The sequence below is a fragment of the Epinephelus lanceolatus genome, chromosome 6, assembly GCF_041903045.1.
Source record: "Epinephelus lanceolatus isolate andai-2023 chromosome 6, ASM4190304v1, whole genome shotgun sequence".
NCBI classification, from domain to species: domain Eukaryota; kingdom Metazoa; phylum Chordata; class Actinopteri; order Perciformes; family Serranidae; genus Epinephelus; species Epinephelus lanceolatus.
Window position 1 is genome coordinate 47,653,298 of NC_135739.1, and position 18,762 is coordinate 47,672,059.

At 41.3% G+C, this 18,762-nt stretch overlaps 1 protein-coding gene and 1 pseudogene across 13 annotated transcripts in view; one reads left to right on the top strand and one right to left on the bottom strand.

The window, feature by feature from the left end:
- ptprfa (protein tyrosine phosphatase receptor type Fa) overlaps positions 1-18,762 on the top strand; it is an 888,655-nt gene that overhangs the window by 88,370 nt on the left and 781,523 nt on the right. The gene's annotated exons all lie outside the window — the stretch shown is intronic.
- LOC144463723 (uncharacterized) lies at positions 4,148-7,640 on the bottom strand (annotated as a pseudogene).

Here is an 18,762-nt window from a genome sequence, read left to right on the forward strand (position 1 = left end):
CTGGTGACCAGAGCATGACAGCCATGAACAACACCACCCTGCCGTGGACTGGCTCCATCACCACCAGAACTCTGACACCAGCACTAGCCTAGTCCCGCTGGCACCGCCAGGGAGCCAAGCCCAAATCATCGGCACTCTCCACCTCCTGCCTTCGCCCCGCGGAGCCGCAGCGCTTCATCACGGAGGGTGGAGCGGGAGCATCGGTGAGCTCAACTCCACTCAAGCCGAGGGAGCCCTGGTCGGTGGTGGCCAGGGGCTCGTCCATCTCCTCCTCCTCCGCCTCTGGAGCTGCCGCTGGATAACAGGTATGACATCCTAAGCCTGCAGGTCTTCCCTCCCATGGATGCTTCGTCCAGCTCGTCTGTGGAACCTGTAGGCCTACATCCAGCTGGCCGTGGCTCTCACCAGTCCAGGAATTGGCGTCTGCTCATCCAGCCTGACCCCTCCCCTCCATCCCGGTCAGGAGGAACCGCAGCCCGGCGCCACAAACCTTGGGCTCCATCCTGTTACCGTCGTACCTCCAGGCAGTCGGAGGCGCGCACTCAGGAGCAGCGCACCCCCTCTGTGCTGGTGACTGGGACCTCCATGGTCAGGCACGTGGAAGTTCACAACGGCCGCACCTTCTGCAACCCTGGTACCCGTGTCAGTGAGGTTGCATCCTCCGCCCTCCTGCTGATTGCACGGCACAGCTCGGCCTCCACACTGGTCCTGGAGGCCAGTATCAACGACCTCAGGAACCAACAGTCAGAGATCCTCAAGCAGGACTTCATCTCCCTGGTGGACCGCCTGCTGGACACAGGGAAACAGCTAATTATTTCCGGCCCGCTTCCCCCACCTCGTTATGGTGACGTTACCACCAGCCGCCTTCGTCAGCTGCACCTGTGGCTGAAGGGATACTGCTTGGCCAAAAGTATCCCTTTTGTGGACAATTTTATAGCTTTTTTAAACAGACCCCACCTTTTTAAACGGGACGGCCTCCACCCAAACCAGGAGGGATCACAGCTTTTATCATCATTTTTATGACCTGACCATCCAATCCTCCACCACAGCCACCTCCTGACTCACTGCTCACCCACCTCCACCCTCCTCCACTACACACTGCACCACACACACTTCTCCCTCGGTAGCACCTTCTCTGCAACCGGAAACACAGGACATTCACACCATAAAAACCATCATTACACTTAGAAAGTTGAAACCCAGGAATGTTTTTAGACCTAACCGTTGAAAAGTCACGAAGAGTGCACGTTCAGCACAAACATTAAAATGGCAGTGCTGAACATGCGCGCCCTTTTAAACAAATCTTTTATCATAAATGATTTAATTTTAGACAATAACCTTGACAGTATTCTCCTTACAGAGACATGGCTTGGCACCGACACACCTGTTCTCACCGAGGCTTCCCCACCAAATTTTAACTTTTTATATTCTATTAGGGAAGGTAAAAGAGGAGGCGGAACTGCATCAGTAACAAAAACCACAATGTCCTCAAATGAAGTTTCTTTTAGCAGTTACACGTCATTTAAGCATCATGCCTTTGTTTTTAGCAGCCCTCCCATCCTTTGCATAACGGTTTACAGACCACCCCAGTACTCCACTTCTTTTATCAGTGATTTCTCTGAATTATTATCAATCATTCACTCCACCTACAACAGGATTTTAATAACTGGTGATTTTAATCTACACATTAACACCTCGGACCCAGTATCCAGAGAATTTTTAAACCTCTTAAACTGTTTAGATTTTAAACAACATATCACACAGCCGACCCACAGCAGAGGGCACATCCTGGACCTGGTCATAACCTATGGCCTGTCCATGGGTGTGTCCTCTGTTGTGGATCTGGTTGTGTCCGACCACTTTTGTGTGTTTTTTAACATCACCAGTTTTAACTAACAGGAGGCCCCGGTGAGAACAGTGAGGAAATGCTACCTAACTTCTGAAGTGGCTGCAAATTTTATCCAGATTTTACAGAGCACTCCTGCAGAGATTTTACCAGCACCCTGTGATTTTATTGTGGACAATTTTAACAACAAACTCAAGTCAACGCTGGACTCAGTGGCTCCAATTTTAACCAAAACAATTAGAACAAAACCTACACCCCCGTGGAGAAATTAGGAAATCAAACAACTGAAAAGATACTGCAGGAGTGCTGAGAGAAGGTGGAGAAAATCAAACCTAACAGTCCACTACGAAATATTACGTCAACATCTCAAAACCTACAATAACGCAGTCAAACAGGCAAGAATTTCCCACTTCAAAAAACTAATCTCTGACAATAAAAACAATCCCAAATTCCTCTTCTCCACAACTGATATTTTACCAAACAGTAATTTTAACAGATCACTTAAGACAATGCCAATTAACCAATTAGCCAATTAACCAGTGCCCTTTGTGAGGACTTTGCAGACCACTTCAGAAGTAAAATCAATGACATCAGATCCAGTCTTTTATCTCAACAGATTTTAACTGTCGACACACCTGGATCATTGCTTTTACCTGAGGAAACACTGGAGAGTTTTGCCCTGGTTGATGCGAGGACACTTGGTCGAGTTTTCTCCCAAGTAAAGCCCACAACCTGCCCTTCAGACCCAAGTCCCACACCATTTTTTAAAACATTTTATGGATTCTTTGAGGAACAGCTACTGTACATGGTGAATTGCTCTCTTCAGACAGGTGTCTTCCCGGCCTCCTTGAAAATGGTGGTGGTGAGGCCCCTTCTGAAGAAGAGCAATTTAGACCCCAACATTCTTAATAATTATCGACCTGTATCCAAATTACCATTTTTAAGCAAAATTTTAGAAAAACTGGTTTTTACCCAAGTAAGTGATTTTTTAAATACAAACAACACTTTAGAGAAGTATCAGTCTGGTTTTAGGATGAACCACAGTACCGAGACAGCCCTTTTAAAGATTTTAAACGACATCAGGTGCAATTTAGATAACCATAAACTCACAGTCTTGGTAATACTGGATCTAACCACCGCCTTCGATACAGTAGACCATTACATTTTATTAAATAGACTGAGGCACCTGGTCAGCCTCTCTGGTACTGTTTTTAACTGGTTCGTCTCTTACCTTACTGATCGACACTTCTTTGTAAGTATGGATACATGTTCCTCAGGAACCCATGAGATAAAGTGTGGGGTCCCCCAGGGCCAATTTTAGGTCCCGTTCTTTTTAATCTCTACATGTTTCTTCTGGGGGACGTCATCAGGAGGCACGGCATCAGCTTTCATAGTTATGCTGATGATACGCAACTGTACATCGCCGTGTCTCCTGATGACACAGGGCCAATTGATGCCCTTTTTAACTGCATTTTAGACATAAAGTCATGGATGGCAGCGAATTTCCTGCAGCTCAACCAGGACAAAACAGAGGTTTTAGTCATTGGTCCTGGAGGCCAGAGAGAGAAACTTTTACCAAAACTACAAGATTTTAAACCAACACAACGTCGCCTTCTTAAAATAATTGCCTAAGTCATTTTTTCAGATTTTTCAGAAAACACAAAAAACTTATATTTTTGATATATATTTGATATTTTTTTTATAATTCCACTCTAAAGGGTCATGACAAAGGATGACTATTGACATACTAATACCAATTTTTGTCAATTTTGTAACATAAGAGGAATAAATGACTTAGGCACATTTTTGAACATGCCTTTGTTACTTAGGCAATTTTAAACCTTAAACCTGTCAACAATAAAGCACTAAAGAGCTAAGTAAACATAATGCTGAGGTGGCATTTGCATCGCTTTACTTCTCCTTCCACGAGGGGGCCCCAAATATGGATGGAACATTATGTCTGACCACCCATGTTACCCACCCATTTTTCTTTAATTGCATTAATGATTTGAAATCAATCGTGATGACACCAGTTTTGATATCTATGACAACAGTTTTTATTGAAGTATTTTAAGAAGAGAAAAACTTCATGATGTTTTAACAAGAATTCAAACCTTTCCAATACTTTTCTGAATTGTTTTAACAAGAAAAAAATGTATAACTTCCCAAAACTTTCCCACTACTCCGACCCCCCATTCTACTCTGGACCCTGACCCTACTCTGGACACTTTTCCCCCTTCTATGATGCCCCTCCCTTCCAGCTCCCTTCCAGCTCCTATTTGCTGGGTTCTTGACTGATGCCTACTCATGAAGCAAATTGTCAAAGTAGTGATGACACTCAATAGGCATGATGTGTTTCATGGACTGTAGGTCCTGGAACTTCCTCTCCTTGATTGACAGAGCACTCGGGAACATTCTTATCCATGCTATGGGCTTGTTTGGCACCTGAACCCTCTGTGGCAGTTCTTCCCACACAGAGTCCTCCGAAAAGGACAGCTTGAAATGGATGTTGCCTTCACTACTGAACTGAAGAGCCCGCAAGTGATGCACAGTTGGATCTCCAGCTTTTCGGCTTGGTCTAATGCTTGTGAAGTAAGATCCATTCATTTTCAGGAACTCATCATGCTTGAGCACCTTCACATGGTAAGGCGATGGCCTGATTCTTGCTGTCTGTGGTATGATGACGTAATCTCTTGGGGTGAAGACATCCGTTACTATTTTGTGCTCAATAGTGCTATGCATGCTGTCACACTCCATTTGTGTGTGTCCCGCAACAAGGAATTTCTGTGTTATAAGTACCCCATATTTCCTTGCAAGCTCAGAGAATGCATTTGCCACACATGCATTACGGTTCTGGTAACCACAGCTGTCGCCCCACACTATGATCTCCTTCAGTTCTGGATGGTCTCTGATCACACCTTCAAAATGGTGATATTGAAGGTGTGCAAATATGTCACTACTTAGGTCACCCTCCGATTCATCCCAAATGTAGCAGTATCCTTCCTTTGATCTCAAGTCGAAGAGGGTAAAGTTATGGACCTGCAGTTTTGTTTTGTAGTACAGGCTGCTGGCTTGGGTTTTTGGACACAGCAGCACAGGTTGCAAGTCCATTGTCCAAACGGACTTCTCATTATTCGCAGAATCCTTGTCAGCGGATTTCTCGTCTCGCTTTATCTTTCTGGATGATATGTGCATCATATTCAGCCTGACTGATATTCCAGTGTTTGAATGAAACACAAACATCATACTGATCTTTTCGCGGAATGAATACAGAGTAGTTTTCTTCATGGAACACATCTGTGAAATAAGTTATCCCAACAGCCCCCACTCCAGCAGTTGCAGCTGCCTGTAGATATCCCCGATGTAGCATGGAGATGGTTGTGCCTGGGTGAAGGAACTTCTTGTCCTTGTAGGTCTCTGTGCTTCTGCAGTAGTGTGAATCAACAGTAGGCAGGTCCTTCAACCAGTTCTTAAGGAAATCCTTGACATCAATTTCAAGCTTTGCATGTTTGCCACTCTTGGGTCCAGATTTAGATGGAGCTGCTGCTGTTTGGTCCAAGGTGTCTTTGTTCAGCCAATCAGTAATGGTTCTCTCACACTCTAAAAAATGATATGCTGGCTCAACTTAAAAAAATTGAGGTAACAATTTGCATGGATCTTTTTAAGTTATTTCAACTTAGCCATTATTCAGTAAATGCCACAAGACATCTCTAGTAAGGCAAACTCAATTACTTTAGTACAAACAACTTGATTTTCTTTGTCATCTACATGCTTAATTAAGTTAAACCAACTTAATTTAAATTGTGTACAAAGTACTCCATTTAAGTTATTCTAACTTACTAAGTTACTATCATTCTACTCAGAAATGTCCATGCAAATTGTTACCTTAATTTATTTGAGTAGTAGTAACTTATTTATCTTAAGTCAGAATAAATTACACATAGACATTCCAGTTTTACGATCACTGTTTATTAGAACATCAGTCAATGTCTCATTTACTGACAACATTTGAATGGCATACATTGTGCCTGTAGCCTCCATAACATACATAACGCTAAACACCCCTGTATAACTGTCTCAAAAAGACTGAACATTTTGACAGCCACGCTGGTCAGAGTGACTGTGCTGAAGTGCGCTCAAGTGTACTTTAACAAGTGTACTCAATGAACTGTCAACAGTACACCTGCTGTACAGTATGTTACACAACAAAACATTGTAAACAACAGGATAACAACAGTATAACATTTCTTATCCATTTGGATAGCCAAACTCTTCACATTTTTTAGTACAGCAGTTTACTTTTTAGAGACATTACCTTCGGACTGGCTTTCAGATCATCCAGCTGGAGGAATATCTTTTGAAACACTTCAAAAGTGTTTTTCAGTTCTTTTGGGTAGCTGAGGTTGAGTGCGTATATCAGCCCCATTAGCATGGTACAGGCTCTGGGTACATCCAGGTCTGCTAGGACTTCTGTTCCCTCAAGTATGATCCTTGCGCTGGCTGGAACAGACGTTATGGCACCTCTCGTTGTGACAATCTTCATCACTTCATTAGTAACATCCCCGCCATCATCCTGGTAGATCAGAATCAATATTAATGTTTTAAGTAATCATATTTAAATATGAAAGTAATACAAAGGTGGTGTCTGATTTACCTGCTCTTTGAAGAGGTCCTCCTCCTATTCCCTCAGATACACGACTAAGCCACGGATAGCAACCTCTCGCCTTCTCTCCACAGAATCGTCCTGTGAATAAGAAAAAGAATGTTGAACTGCTCTTCCAGGAGGATGGGTTTTTGATAATTACATCCAAAACTGTACCAATTATAGATTTTACAGTGATAATCAAAATAATGAATTGCTCATTTTAAAGAAAACTAATATAACTCGCTTAAGTAGTGTTAGAATTTTCAATTTCAAATATGCATCATAAAAATGCAGATAAAAAATAAAAATAAAAGTAAATAAAAAGAAAAAATGCAAAATCCTACAATTACTCTGCCTATCATGTTCCATCTTACCTGTAATGTATTTTTTTATTTAGTATTTATAGTTCCTATTGATATTTTTGTCTTAGACTAAGCCCTAAACAATAATCTGACATATTATTCCCTTATAAGAATTAGGGTTGTAAACAGCTGCCTTTTAATACATCCTAGAGATAATGGACAATATTATAGTTGATTTTAAATTGCATTTCTGGCCACCTGTAAAATGTAGGTCCGTTATTCACTATCTAGTTACACTGAACAGCACAGCACTACCAATAGCCCGAGATGTATAACGCCCATTTCACACCTGAGGCATGAGCAGCGCATGATGGCAGCGTGGTGTGACTGCTGTGTCTCTCACGCTTGTGTGTTTCAGACTTTTCATTGATATATTTGCTGTGAGCAGCCTCCACCTGCTCGTGGAGAAAATAGGCGAGACTCCTGAGCTCAACAAAAACAGCGCCACTCATGCAGCCGGTCTGAAAGCTCTAACCTGTTAACATGGACGCCTAATTGAAAACCAACACGTTCCACAACACACATGTACTGCTCATGCCACCAGTGTGAAATGGGTAAATCATGATCAAAAACCTAACATCACCTATTGGGAAAAAAAGTAGATTGTCCCATATGAAATTAACTATATTTAATTTATTCATACCTCAAGCAGCATGTTCTGTATGCGCTGGATATTCATTTTTGCAGCCCCTCCCCTTGAGGACAGCAAGGACATTATTTTCGGGGAGAACTGGTCCAGCTTTGCCATGAATGTAGTCTCCAGACTAACAGTGGTGATCCTTCTGAATTCTTGGCTTATCTGTATAAAAACAAAGGCACAGATAGGCACAACATGTTATTGTGTACAGTCTATTCCAAAATAACACATACTGCAAATTATCTTATGCAAAAATATTTACCTGGGCTACGTCAAAAAGAGCAGGCCATCTTTCTTTCAGGTCACTGACTGATGGTTCTTGATTGACTACTTCCTGCCTGCGAATTGAGAATGTCTTTGCCATTTTTGCACTGATGATCTGACAGTTGTCCTTTTTCCTCACTTCATTAAGGAGCTCCCCTCTTTCAGACTCCAAACTTTCTTCTGTTTCTCCTTGCGGGTGAGCGGGTAAATAGTTCACTTCTGACTTTTTTGGCTTTTTGACATTCTTTGCAGGTGCTTTCTCATGTGGTTGCTTCTTTCTGAGAGAGTTGACATCAAGTTCAGGGCATCCAAGCCCTCTCAACTTGTTTCTATAGTTGCCCATTTTGTATTTTAGTCTCTGTTGCCATCCATAGCATCCATTATATGATCCCGGTTCTTTGAGGCAAGGATGCTTCTGAATCAGCGCCTCAGCAACATCCGAAAACTGTGCACTTGTTGGGTAGGCAACATACTGAAAGATGCTTTCAGCCAGTCTCTCAAGGATGTCTGGTAGGATTGAGGTAAAGCTTAGTGGAATTCCATCCTTCTTGAAAGCTTCATTTCCTGAGGCAAGCATAAGCTCTGTGTCATAGGCAAAGCGAGGTACAAGAAATTCAGTTGGCCAACGCTGTGATCGCTGAATCCCATGTTCAGGTGATGAAAGCATCAGTGTATCCTGGGATCCGGAAGAGCAACTGCTTTTGGGAGGATGGATGGAAGTCACTGAAGAACTGACTGAGGTTGCTGAGGTATGGATGGAGGTTTCTGATTCACTTTCAAAGGTATTGTCCACATCAGTTAAGGTCAGAGTAAATGTGTGAGGTTCAACAATGTCAACCACTTTTATTGTGTCCTTGTCCTTGATGTCACTTGTTGAGGTAAGACTGAAATATTCGTCTCCAAAATCAGCATCCTTGTAATCCAAAGTGAAGTTCCTTTGAAGCCCAAATGTCTCTCTAACAAGGGACTCAAGTTCACCCACAGTCCCAGGGAGGCCATGAGGTAAGTCAAGTTTGCGAATGTCATGGTCCTGAAGAATGATCCTAAGTTTGGCTTGATGAGACATTGCAGCATCTGTAAGAGAACCACATCACTTCAGTTTGATTTATAAAACACATCCAGTTTCATTCTCTAAACATTAAGTATCAGAGAATATTGGCAATGATCATTTTAACTATAACTTTGCGATATTAACTTGCATGGAGAGAGGAACTATGCTGGTGATTATGTCTGTAATTATTAGGTTTCACATTACACTGTGGCATTTTATTTCTTCTTTTTGTCAAATCTGGAAAACTGAAAAACTGAGTGTCCATTTATATATCCTCTTTTAGTATGACTGAAAGTTTGAAACATATTTTCTTTTTTCATCTTTTTAATGTTTTCCATTGAAGCCTAATGTACTAAAAGCAAAACTGCAAAGATCAGAAAAGTTTAAAGAAATGTTGTGATTTCACATAAATGCTCCAACAATGACATTGTCAGTTGCATGCCAGTCATATTTACAACCCTTTACTCAGATTTACTTTTTTGCATGTGCATACTGGTGGAGACATCTCCTCTTGCAGTGAGAAATGGCATGATCTGGGATTAAAAGGCATTCCAGGCTTTTTTTTTGGCTAAGCCAGACACTATTATTGTCCAGTGTCTGATGATAGATAAATGCCTTCTAGCAGCAAATTAAAATGATTATTTGAACTCAAGTGTGAGGTACATTAATGTAAAAAGCTTTTTCTACATGAAACCGTAACCTCATATCTAAAGGGGGTGATACCATTTTTGAGTATGCATTTTATTTTATAACAAATGAGAAGGCGCTAATTACCACTACATATCTACACAAATGTAGCGCCTCTGGGTTACCATACGCTTGCCTGCAACAGCGTATGCTGCCATTGGGAGGATGTCAGACAACTGACTTGGCTCAATCACCTTAACACTTCTTGTGTTTTCAAGCTCATAGCTTCTAAGATGTTCAATATACCATGCATTTAAACATTTCACAATGAAGCCAACCTTCCCATTTACAACAGCTGAATCAACTCCACAAAATCTGGAAGACAACCGGTTGAACCATGTGCCAAGATCATTCCAGCGGAGTAACTAGTTCCACTGCAATACACTGTGGTTGCCATCTGGACAAACGACTCGCCAGGAAATTTGATTTGCAGTGCTTTTTTTATGCCTTCCCTTAGCACAGTCAAATCCACCATTGACAGTTTTGTTGCCTGGAGAGCCAGTGAAACAATTGCACCGCCATGGAGATGGTGTGCAACCATTAACTGATGCTTCACTGCAAGAGACAACAGAATGTTTCGGAAGCTGTGGGTATGCCTGACCACACGCTTAAAAAAGCTGTGTTTAGCTTCAAAGCGCATAGTCCACAGAGATACAAATGGACCAAAAGCCTTTATTAGCTGTGGGTAGTGCTCCAGAAAATGATGCTTCGGAATAAGTCTTTCCTGAGGGAAAGTCTCCAGGAATCTGTGTCGATGCTCAGAAATCTTGCTTTCAAGGAAACAAATAGTTAAGTCTGTATGGACAGGAGAAAGGACAAGTTCAACTATGTCCTTAAGGTTCAGAAGGACCAGCCACATTGGTTCACTCTCTGGTATTCTTTCTCCAACTATCAGGGGAAGGAGGCGAAGCAAAGCCCAATTTTCATGGGCATTCCCACCAACAGTTTTTCTCGTAGCAAAAGTCAATGGAACTACTTGTGGTGCGTCAGATTTATCTGCCCATCTGTATGGGAATTCTTTGATTAATATATTTAGTTCATCAAGTGTGAAATATTTCTTTTTGATAAAGGCATTTAGGCACAGTGCTAACTCAAAAGGTACAATGCCTTCAAAGAGGTCGTGGAGCAAATCAGATGGGTAGCCAGATAAAACATCAAAATGTTTTAGTTTTTCAGTCAGTGGGCATTGTCTCTTTACTCCATAACAATGAGACCCACTTTCATGTCCCTGTGCAGTTTGAACATGAGCCCTGTGATCTTGTATTGTCCTAGGATAAAATGCTCCAGTTCTAACTTCTCTTACTTGGAACTGGGATCTTTCTCCAAGACAGAACCTGCAGATGTGTGTACTTGAGAAGCTCTCCACAAATCCTCCAATGGAGTGGGCGCCAAGGTTATCTGCAACAACACAATACACAGTACCTTTGACTCGAATGCCTAATGAAGGAATGTAAAGGCCTTCTTCTTCAAGGCTGGCAAGATCTTTTAGCAGTGGCTCTAACACAGCACTATAGCCAAACTTTTTGATATCATCAGCCTTGCAGAGTATTGCAAGGTATATCGATGTCAGTGATGATCTGAGCAGTGGTGGCACATTCGCTAAAACCCAATACACAGCAGTAATTTTGTGCTTTTTTCTTGAAGTGCCAAGTGGATTACACACTTCAAAATCATCCACATACAGAATGAGAGAAATAGCTGGATTATTTTCTGACAGCAATGTGTTGTTTTTAAAATGTGTGCCATCCTGAAATTACTTGTATTTATGTTCAGAACTGCTGTCTGCTTCACAACTGTGTGTGAGCAAATCTTGGATCTCTTTTTTCTTCAAAACCTCATGCAAGGACTTCAAAATAGGTACATATTGGAAACTTCTCCGATCCCTGGCACTGAGCATATACTCTATGGGTTCCACCACGGAAAAATGCTTCTTGAAATACTCTCTTCTTTTGTAGGAGGTGGAAAGAGAACCATTACACCCTAGAGTTAATGTAATTGGGTTGCACTCACATAGGTCTGTCACCATCTCTGAGATGATCAAATCATCAACCTCACAATCATGCTTCTTTAAGCTTGACTGTAAAATCTCTTTTAAAATAGGACCTGAAGCTGATGAGGAAATAAAGTGTAGTTCTTCAACTAACTCATCAATACATTGTTGTGGTACATTGAATATGCTTTCCAACTTAAGCACCAGGTGGGCTACATGCTCTTCTATTAAATTAGGCAATTCTCTCACTTCATTATCGTCAGGATCTTCACTCACTGCACCTTCAGTATCGTCCTCAACCACAGGATCGTCCCCTGCATTTAGAGGATTGACATACCTCTGCAAAAGCTCAGGCTTGAAGTCATCAAGAGTGTGAGGAGTGTGTTTCCGGCTCCTATGAGAGGCAAAAGTTCCATGAATGTTTGTTTTGAAAGGACAGTTTTCAAAAACACAAGACACCGTTTCCTGTTTCTTTAAATGATGGCCAATGTGCTCAAAGTATTCTCTTTCTGTGGAGATAGTGTTTAAAGAGCAACATGGACATTTAAATGACAGGACAGTGGACAGTGTCACTGTCTCACGGGTCAAGTGACTTCTTGACAGATGGGTTCGCAGGCTGCCCCATGTTTTAAATGAGCAGTAGCATTCCCAATAAAGACAAGGGAGCAATTCTCCACCATGGCCATGTCTAAGTCTGTAATGCTTTAAGAGATCAGTTTTTCTTGGCGTTTCAAATTTGCAGATTTTACAGATCCAATTCATTTTAAATACTAACAAAGGACCTGTTTAAATTACTTGAACTTGGGTGATTCAGAAGGATGTAGTGTCTACAACTTGTGCCACATCAGCATTACAGTAAATTTTATTTTACTGTTTCTGAATATTCAGCATGAAAAACAAGAAGAAAAAGAATGCTTGCAAACTACTACAAAGATATGGGCGAACTACACTGCAATCAATGTTCAAACCTTAACTATACAGTCTTATCATTATCTGATAGAACATCCATTCAAAATGAAATCTATGTATAGATTTTATCAATATAGTTGTCTTTATGTGCAGCTGACCAAGTTATCTTTCCAAATATCTCGCAAATTGTGTTACCAAAAATGTGAAACTCAGGAGAAAAACATCAACAGAAATGTAAACAGAAGTTTTGGTGACTAAAGACTTATTGTACTGATTGCCTGTTGCTTCATGATGCCAAATGTATTAATTATTTTCTCTAAAATGATACAACTGTGCTAATATATCTGCAGTTACCAACACCCAAAATAACAAAATTATATTTTATGTGCTAATACACCCTCTCTGTAATGCCAACAACTAGCTTTGACAGACTGTTCTTCAGCTATGGCTCAAATAACAAACTTTAACTTCACATATAAATAACTCTAGAACTTAAACATCAAAATGCATCAATGTCAAACTGAATGTATGTTCAGTAACCTACATTTGTTACGTGTTTAGTCACGGTCACGGATATAAAACGCCCCAGCCATGCAGCTTTTGCTGGTCAAATCGACATCAACACTGCAACAATTTTAAATTAGGAAGAAGCCAAACGTGTGTTATTTTACCTTTGCAGGGTTAAAACTAATGCTACTAATGCTGCCATTTGGCTTCCACCATAAAACAAAACTTAAAAAAGACTAATGTTGAAGCCGAATTACTACACCAATTAGCTAAAAGTCTCCTTGCTTAAACATTACTAATGTTACTGCTAGCTGAGGAAAAGCCTTTAGTGTTGTGTAAAAACGATTTCTTGCACTGTGTGCTGATGGAGTTATTAACTGTTGTGAATAAAACTAGGCAAAAATTGTACTCACCACGCCTTAAAATTAAGAAAAGTTGCTGCAAAATCGCATGTCTCTTTCTCCTTCTCCTCTCCGTTTCCCTCCGTTTCTTGTTGCTGATGGTCCGGCAGCAAAACGTCTCCGGGCAAGTCAGCCTTGTAGTACTCAGCTTTTAAAGGATGTTTAGGAGATTTTTAAGTTGTACTTACTGAAAACACTTCTATGTTAAGATAAGGCAGAAATGTCTGTTCAAAATCGATATAGTTTTGAGTTAAGTCTGTTTTCTGTATTTTCATTTAGACCAACTTATTAAAATAAGTTATAAACTGATTATAATGTGTATAAGTAACAAACTTAATTTTTAATGCAGAAAAGGCTCTTGATTTTAAGCTTTACTTACTAACCCCATGAATCCTTTTTTAGAGTGCAGGGAGACCAAGTGTAGAGGAAAAAAGTGCCTTGCACACTTTGACACTTGTTCCATCTTCAAGCCTGAGTTGGTAGGACAATGATGAATTGCATCTGGATCCCTCAGCAACTTTCTTATGTTTGATGTTAACCTTTGTAATCAATCAGAGGTTAAATTGGGGGTGGGGGTGGGGGTGGGGGGGGCACAGGAGCTGAGCTCCCCCTCCTGACATTCCCTATAGCCTACTGTCCACGGTCTGGTTCTGACCGAAACAGACAAGGGCTCCCCCTCTTCACCAATCCCAATCTAACCCCTGATAATACTGATTCTCTTACTATTATTATGAATAATGTTATGGTTATGTTCACGTGAGATTCTCTTTAAATGAAACCACTAAAGCATCAAGTACAGAAGAGAGAAGGTAAAGACAGAAAAGAGTTAACAGAAAGCCTTTTGTAGCATCCAGATTGTGAAGCGTTTCCATTCTTTGCTAACGGCTAGCTTCATGAACTTAACTTTTCGGCTAATGTAAATTCTGACTAAAAAGACTCAATAAAAGACGAAATAACTGCACACTATTTATAGCCATGCCATTATTATAGTAAAGCTCATCACTTACCAATAGGGGATGATCCTTGAATCATGGAAATTACTTCATTGGCTGAGTAGATTTTCTGTCTTCTTGATGCTGCTGCCATCTTGCGGAGCTTGTAAAATTGCCTAAGTAACACAATCTTTTGACTTAGGCAAAATAAAACTGCCTAAGTTACACCCTTGACATAGGCAATTGTCTTACAGGGGTAGAATCACATGATCTGTTCAACTGCGAACATAGGTGATCTTGCCAGCGGTGGCCAGCATCATAAGGAGAAGATTTAGACAAAAAAATATTTTTTGTCAAAAAATGACTTAGGCAATTATTTTAAGAAGGTGACGACAATCTGTAAAAAATCTGGGTGTGATTTTTGACTCTGAACTCTGTTTTATTCCACATATTAAAAACATAACAAAGGCAGGTTTCTACCACCTTAAGAATATAGCCAGAGTCCGCCCGTTTCTCTCTCAGGCCAGCATGGAGGTGCTGATGCATGCTTTTATCTCCTGTAGGTTAGATTATTGTAATGCCCTGCTCTCTGGTCTTCCCAAAAAGAGTATCTCAAATCTACAATTATTACAGAATTCAGCTGCACGTGTGCTGATGAGGACCAGAGGGCAGGAGCACATTACAACAGTTTTAAAATCGCTGCATTGGCTCCCCGTGCGCTTCAGGATCGATTTTAAGGTTCTTTTATTAGTTTTTAAATGTCTTAACGGTCTTGGGCCTTCTTATTTATCTGACCTGCTTTTACCATATCAACCCTCGCGGACCCTGAGGTCCTCCAGCACCGGCCTTTTAACCATACCACAACATCAGAGCTGCAGAGACTGTTGATGTTTTTAAAAAGAGGCTCAAGACTCATCTCTTTAATCAGGCTTTTAACTGATCTCTTTATTTATCTATTTTAAATTCCTCTTATAACCGATTTATCCATCTATTATCTATTTTTTATTATTTTATTTATTTATTTTTTATTTTCTTACCCTTCCTCTTTTTCACGTTCTGATCTCATTTAACCTTTATCTTTTGTTATTTTAGTTAGCCTATAGGTTTTAGTTTTGATGCATTTTATGTCTCTGTTTTAGATCATTCTTATCTAGCTACTAACTCAATTTTATGAGCTAAATAGCTTTTTGTTTATTTGGTTCTTTTTATACCTTTTATCCTATCTTCCTGTTTTAGTCCCTCAGTTTTTAGCTCCAGTGTTTCCTCATGGGGGCCTCCCACACTGAGAGTTGTTCCTGGTCTCCCGATGGGGGTGCCGTCGGGAGACCGCTCTGACCTGGGTGGCTGTAGGGCACTGCACCTCGGTGTGGAGCCTCATGTCTGCCCGGGTCGGGGAGGTCTCTATGGCGGCGCTCCCTGTGGCTGTGGACCATGGGCCCTCTCAGTGTGGACGGCCCCCAGAGGTGGCTTTTTCCTTGCCTCGGGTCTCGGTGCTCGGCCATGTCTCTTTAGTGATAGCTAGTGTGTGTGTGTGTGTGTGTGTGTGTGCATATGTGTATATTTATGTATCTCTATGTGGGGTGGGAGGGTTGGGTTTTGTCTTTTCTTTTTGTTTTCTGTTTTGGATCTTTGTTGTTTTTAACCTCTGTGAGGCACTTTGTGTTACTGTCGTATGAAAAGTGCCATATAAATAAAGTTGATTTGATTTGATTTGATTTGATTTGTGGAAATCGCCGTAACGAAAAAATTGAAAACAAAATGGCCGACTTCCTGTTGGGATTTTACCATGACGTGAAGAGACTTTTTTGTGTGTCTCGGTATGATACATGTGTGTACCAAATTTCGTTTGCCTATGACAAACTAACCCCAATGGGGAGGGGTTTTTGAAAATTTGTAGGGGGCGCTATTTCGGCATTTCGCGTCGACAGTGTGCAACTGCCCAAAAATATCGAATTTCAGATGCGACCGGACAGATGTGGAAAGTTAGAAGCATTTTCAAATTTGGGAAAGGGGCGAAATTGGGGCACGAAATGTCACAATAATAATAATCATAATAAACAGCGCAATTTCAATAGGGTCCTCGGACGACTTCGTCGTCGCTTGGGCCCTAATAATAATAAACAGCGCGATTACAATAGGGTCCTACGCGGACGACTCCGTCATCGCTCGGGCCCTAATAATAAACAGCGTGATTACAATAGGGTCCTCACGGACAACTTCTTCGTCCCTCGGGCCCTAATAATAAACAGCGTGATTACAATAGGGTCCTCACGGACAACTTCTTCGTCGCTCGGGCCCTAATAATAAACAGCGCGATTACAATAGGGTCCACACGGACGACTTTGTCGTCGCTTGGGCCCTAATAAACAGCGCAATTACGATAGGGTCCTCACGGACGACTTCGTCATTGCTCGGACCCTAATAATAATAAACAGTGCGATTACAATAGGGTCCTCATGGACGACTTCATTGTCGCTCGGGCCCTAATAAACAGCGCAATTACGATAGGGTCCTCACGGACGACTTCGTCATTGCTCGGACCCTAATAATAATAAACAGCGTGATTACAATAGGGTCCTCATGGACGACTTCATCGTCGCTCGGGCCCTAATAATAATCTTAATAAACAGCGTGATTACAATAGGGTCCTCATGGACGACTTCATCGTCGCTCGGGCCCTAATAAACAGCGCAATTACGATAGGGTCCTCACGGACGACTTCGTCATTGCTCGGACCCTAATAATAATAAACAGCGTGATTACAATAGGGTCCTCATGGACGACTTCATCGTCGCTCGGGCCCTAATAATAATCTTAATAAACAGCGTGATTACAATAGGGTCCTCATGGACGACTTCATCGTCGCTCGGGCCCTAATAAACAGCGCAATTACGATAGGGTCCTCACGGACGACTTTGTTGTCGCTCGGGCCCTAATAAACAGCACAATTACAATAGGGTCCTCACGGACGACTTCGTCATTGCTCGGACCCTAATAATAATAAACAGCGTGATTACAATAGGGTCCTCACGGACGACTTTGTCGTCGCTCGGGCCCTAATAAACAGCACAATTACAATAGGGTCCTCACGGACGACTTCGTCATTGCTCGGGCCCTAATAATAATAAACAGCGCGATTGCAATAGGGTCCTCACGGACGACTTCGTCGTCGCGCGGGCCCTAATAATAATAATAATGATCTTTGTAGTGCAAATTAAAAATGTCAAGCTGTCGCTCAACTTCACAAACGTTAGACATACTGTAGCCTACTTCAAGTACTTTCTTCATCACAAAAGTAAACAGTTTAACCATACATCTTGCTCTCAATAAACCAATGAAAAATGTAATGAATAAATAAATAAATAGCGTATAAAAATATACACTCCATTAATTGTGCAATTTAAATGTGAAAAGTCTGATTGACCGACCGTCAGCTGTGTGTATGCGTAGAAGGAGAGGGGCGGAGGGAGCAGAGCTGTGGAAACATCCTGCAGTCATACCATCATGCATTTAAATAACTTATTAGACGGATAGAAAGGCGACATTTAGAGTCCAAAAGTCCAAATAAGCAACCCCCCAATGGAAACAAGCCCAAAAAAATGAAACCTGCGACTACCAATATTTGTAAGCGAAAAAATAAGCCCACAGTTGCAGTTAATAAGCGGACCTGACAACCCTGCTTGTGTGCTTATATGCTACTGTTACTGTTCTCTTCTCAGTCTTGTTTTTCGTTTCTTCTTCCTCCTGTCGGAAAGTCCGTCTACTTGTTCTCTTGGTGCAAAATCGTTAGGTTGCAGCCACTGACCCGGGGCAAAGACGGCCTGCCCCCTGGCTCCGTGATTGGATAGTAAAGCTATATTCCTGATTCGATAGTCAAATGATATGTTAATCTCAGCGTCCCGATTGGCAATTCCTTCTAATGTGTCAAATGACAGTCGAAACTACTTGTACCGACTTGTACTTGCAGCTCTGATTTGTACCTGTAGGTCTGATCTGTAACTGTGGACTCAGTGCATTGTAAAACTTTTTTGTATTTGTGAAAATTTGTTGTGTAACTGTAAAACTTTTTTGTACTTGTGAAAATTTGATACGTAACTGTAAAACAAAATTGTAAGTGTAAAAAACATTTTTAACTGTGAAACTCAATCAATCAATCAATCAATCAAACAATTTTATTTATAAAGCCCACAATCACAAATCATAATTTGCCTCACAGGGCGTTACAGCATACAACATCCCTCTGTCCTTATGACCCTCACAGCTGATCAGGAAAAACTCCCCAAAAAACCCTTTAACGGGGAAAAACACGGTAGAAACCTCAGAAAGAGCAACTGAGGAGGGATCCCTCTTCCAGGACGGACAGACGTGCAATAGATGTCGTACAGAACAGATAAACACAATAAATTAACAGTAATCCGAATGACACAATGAGACAGAAAGAGAGACAGAGAGAGAGAGACAGAGACAGAGAGAGATGCAGGACAGACGGTGATGACAGTAGCTTACAACAACATTAATGAAAATAATGATA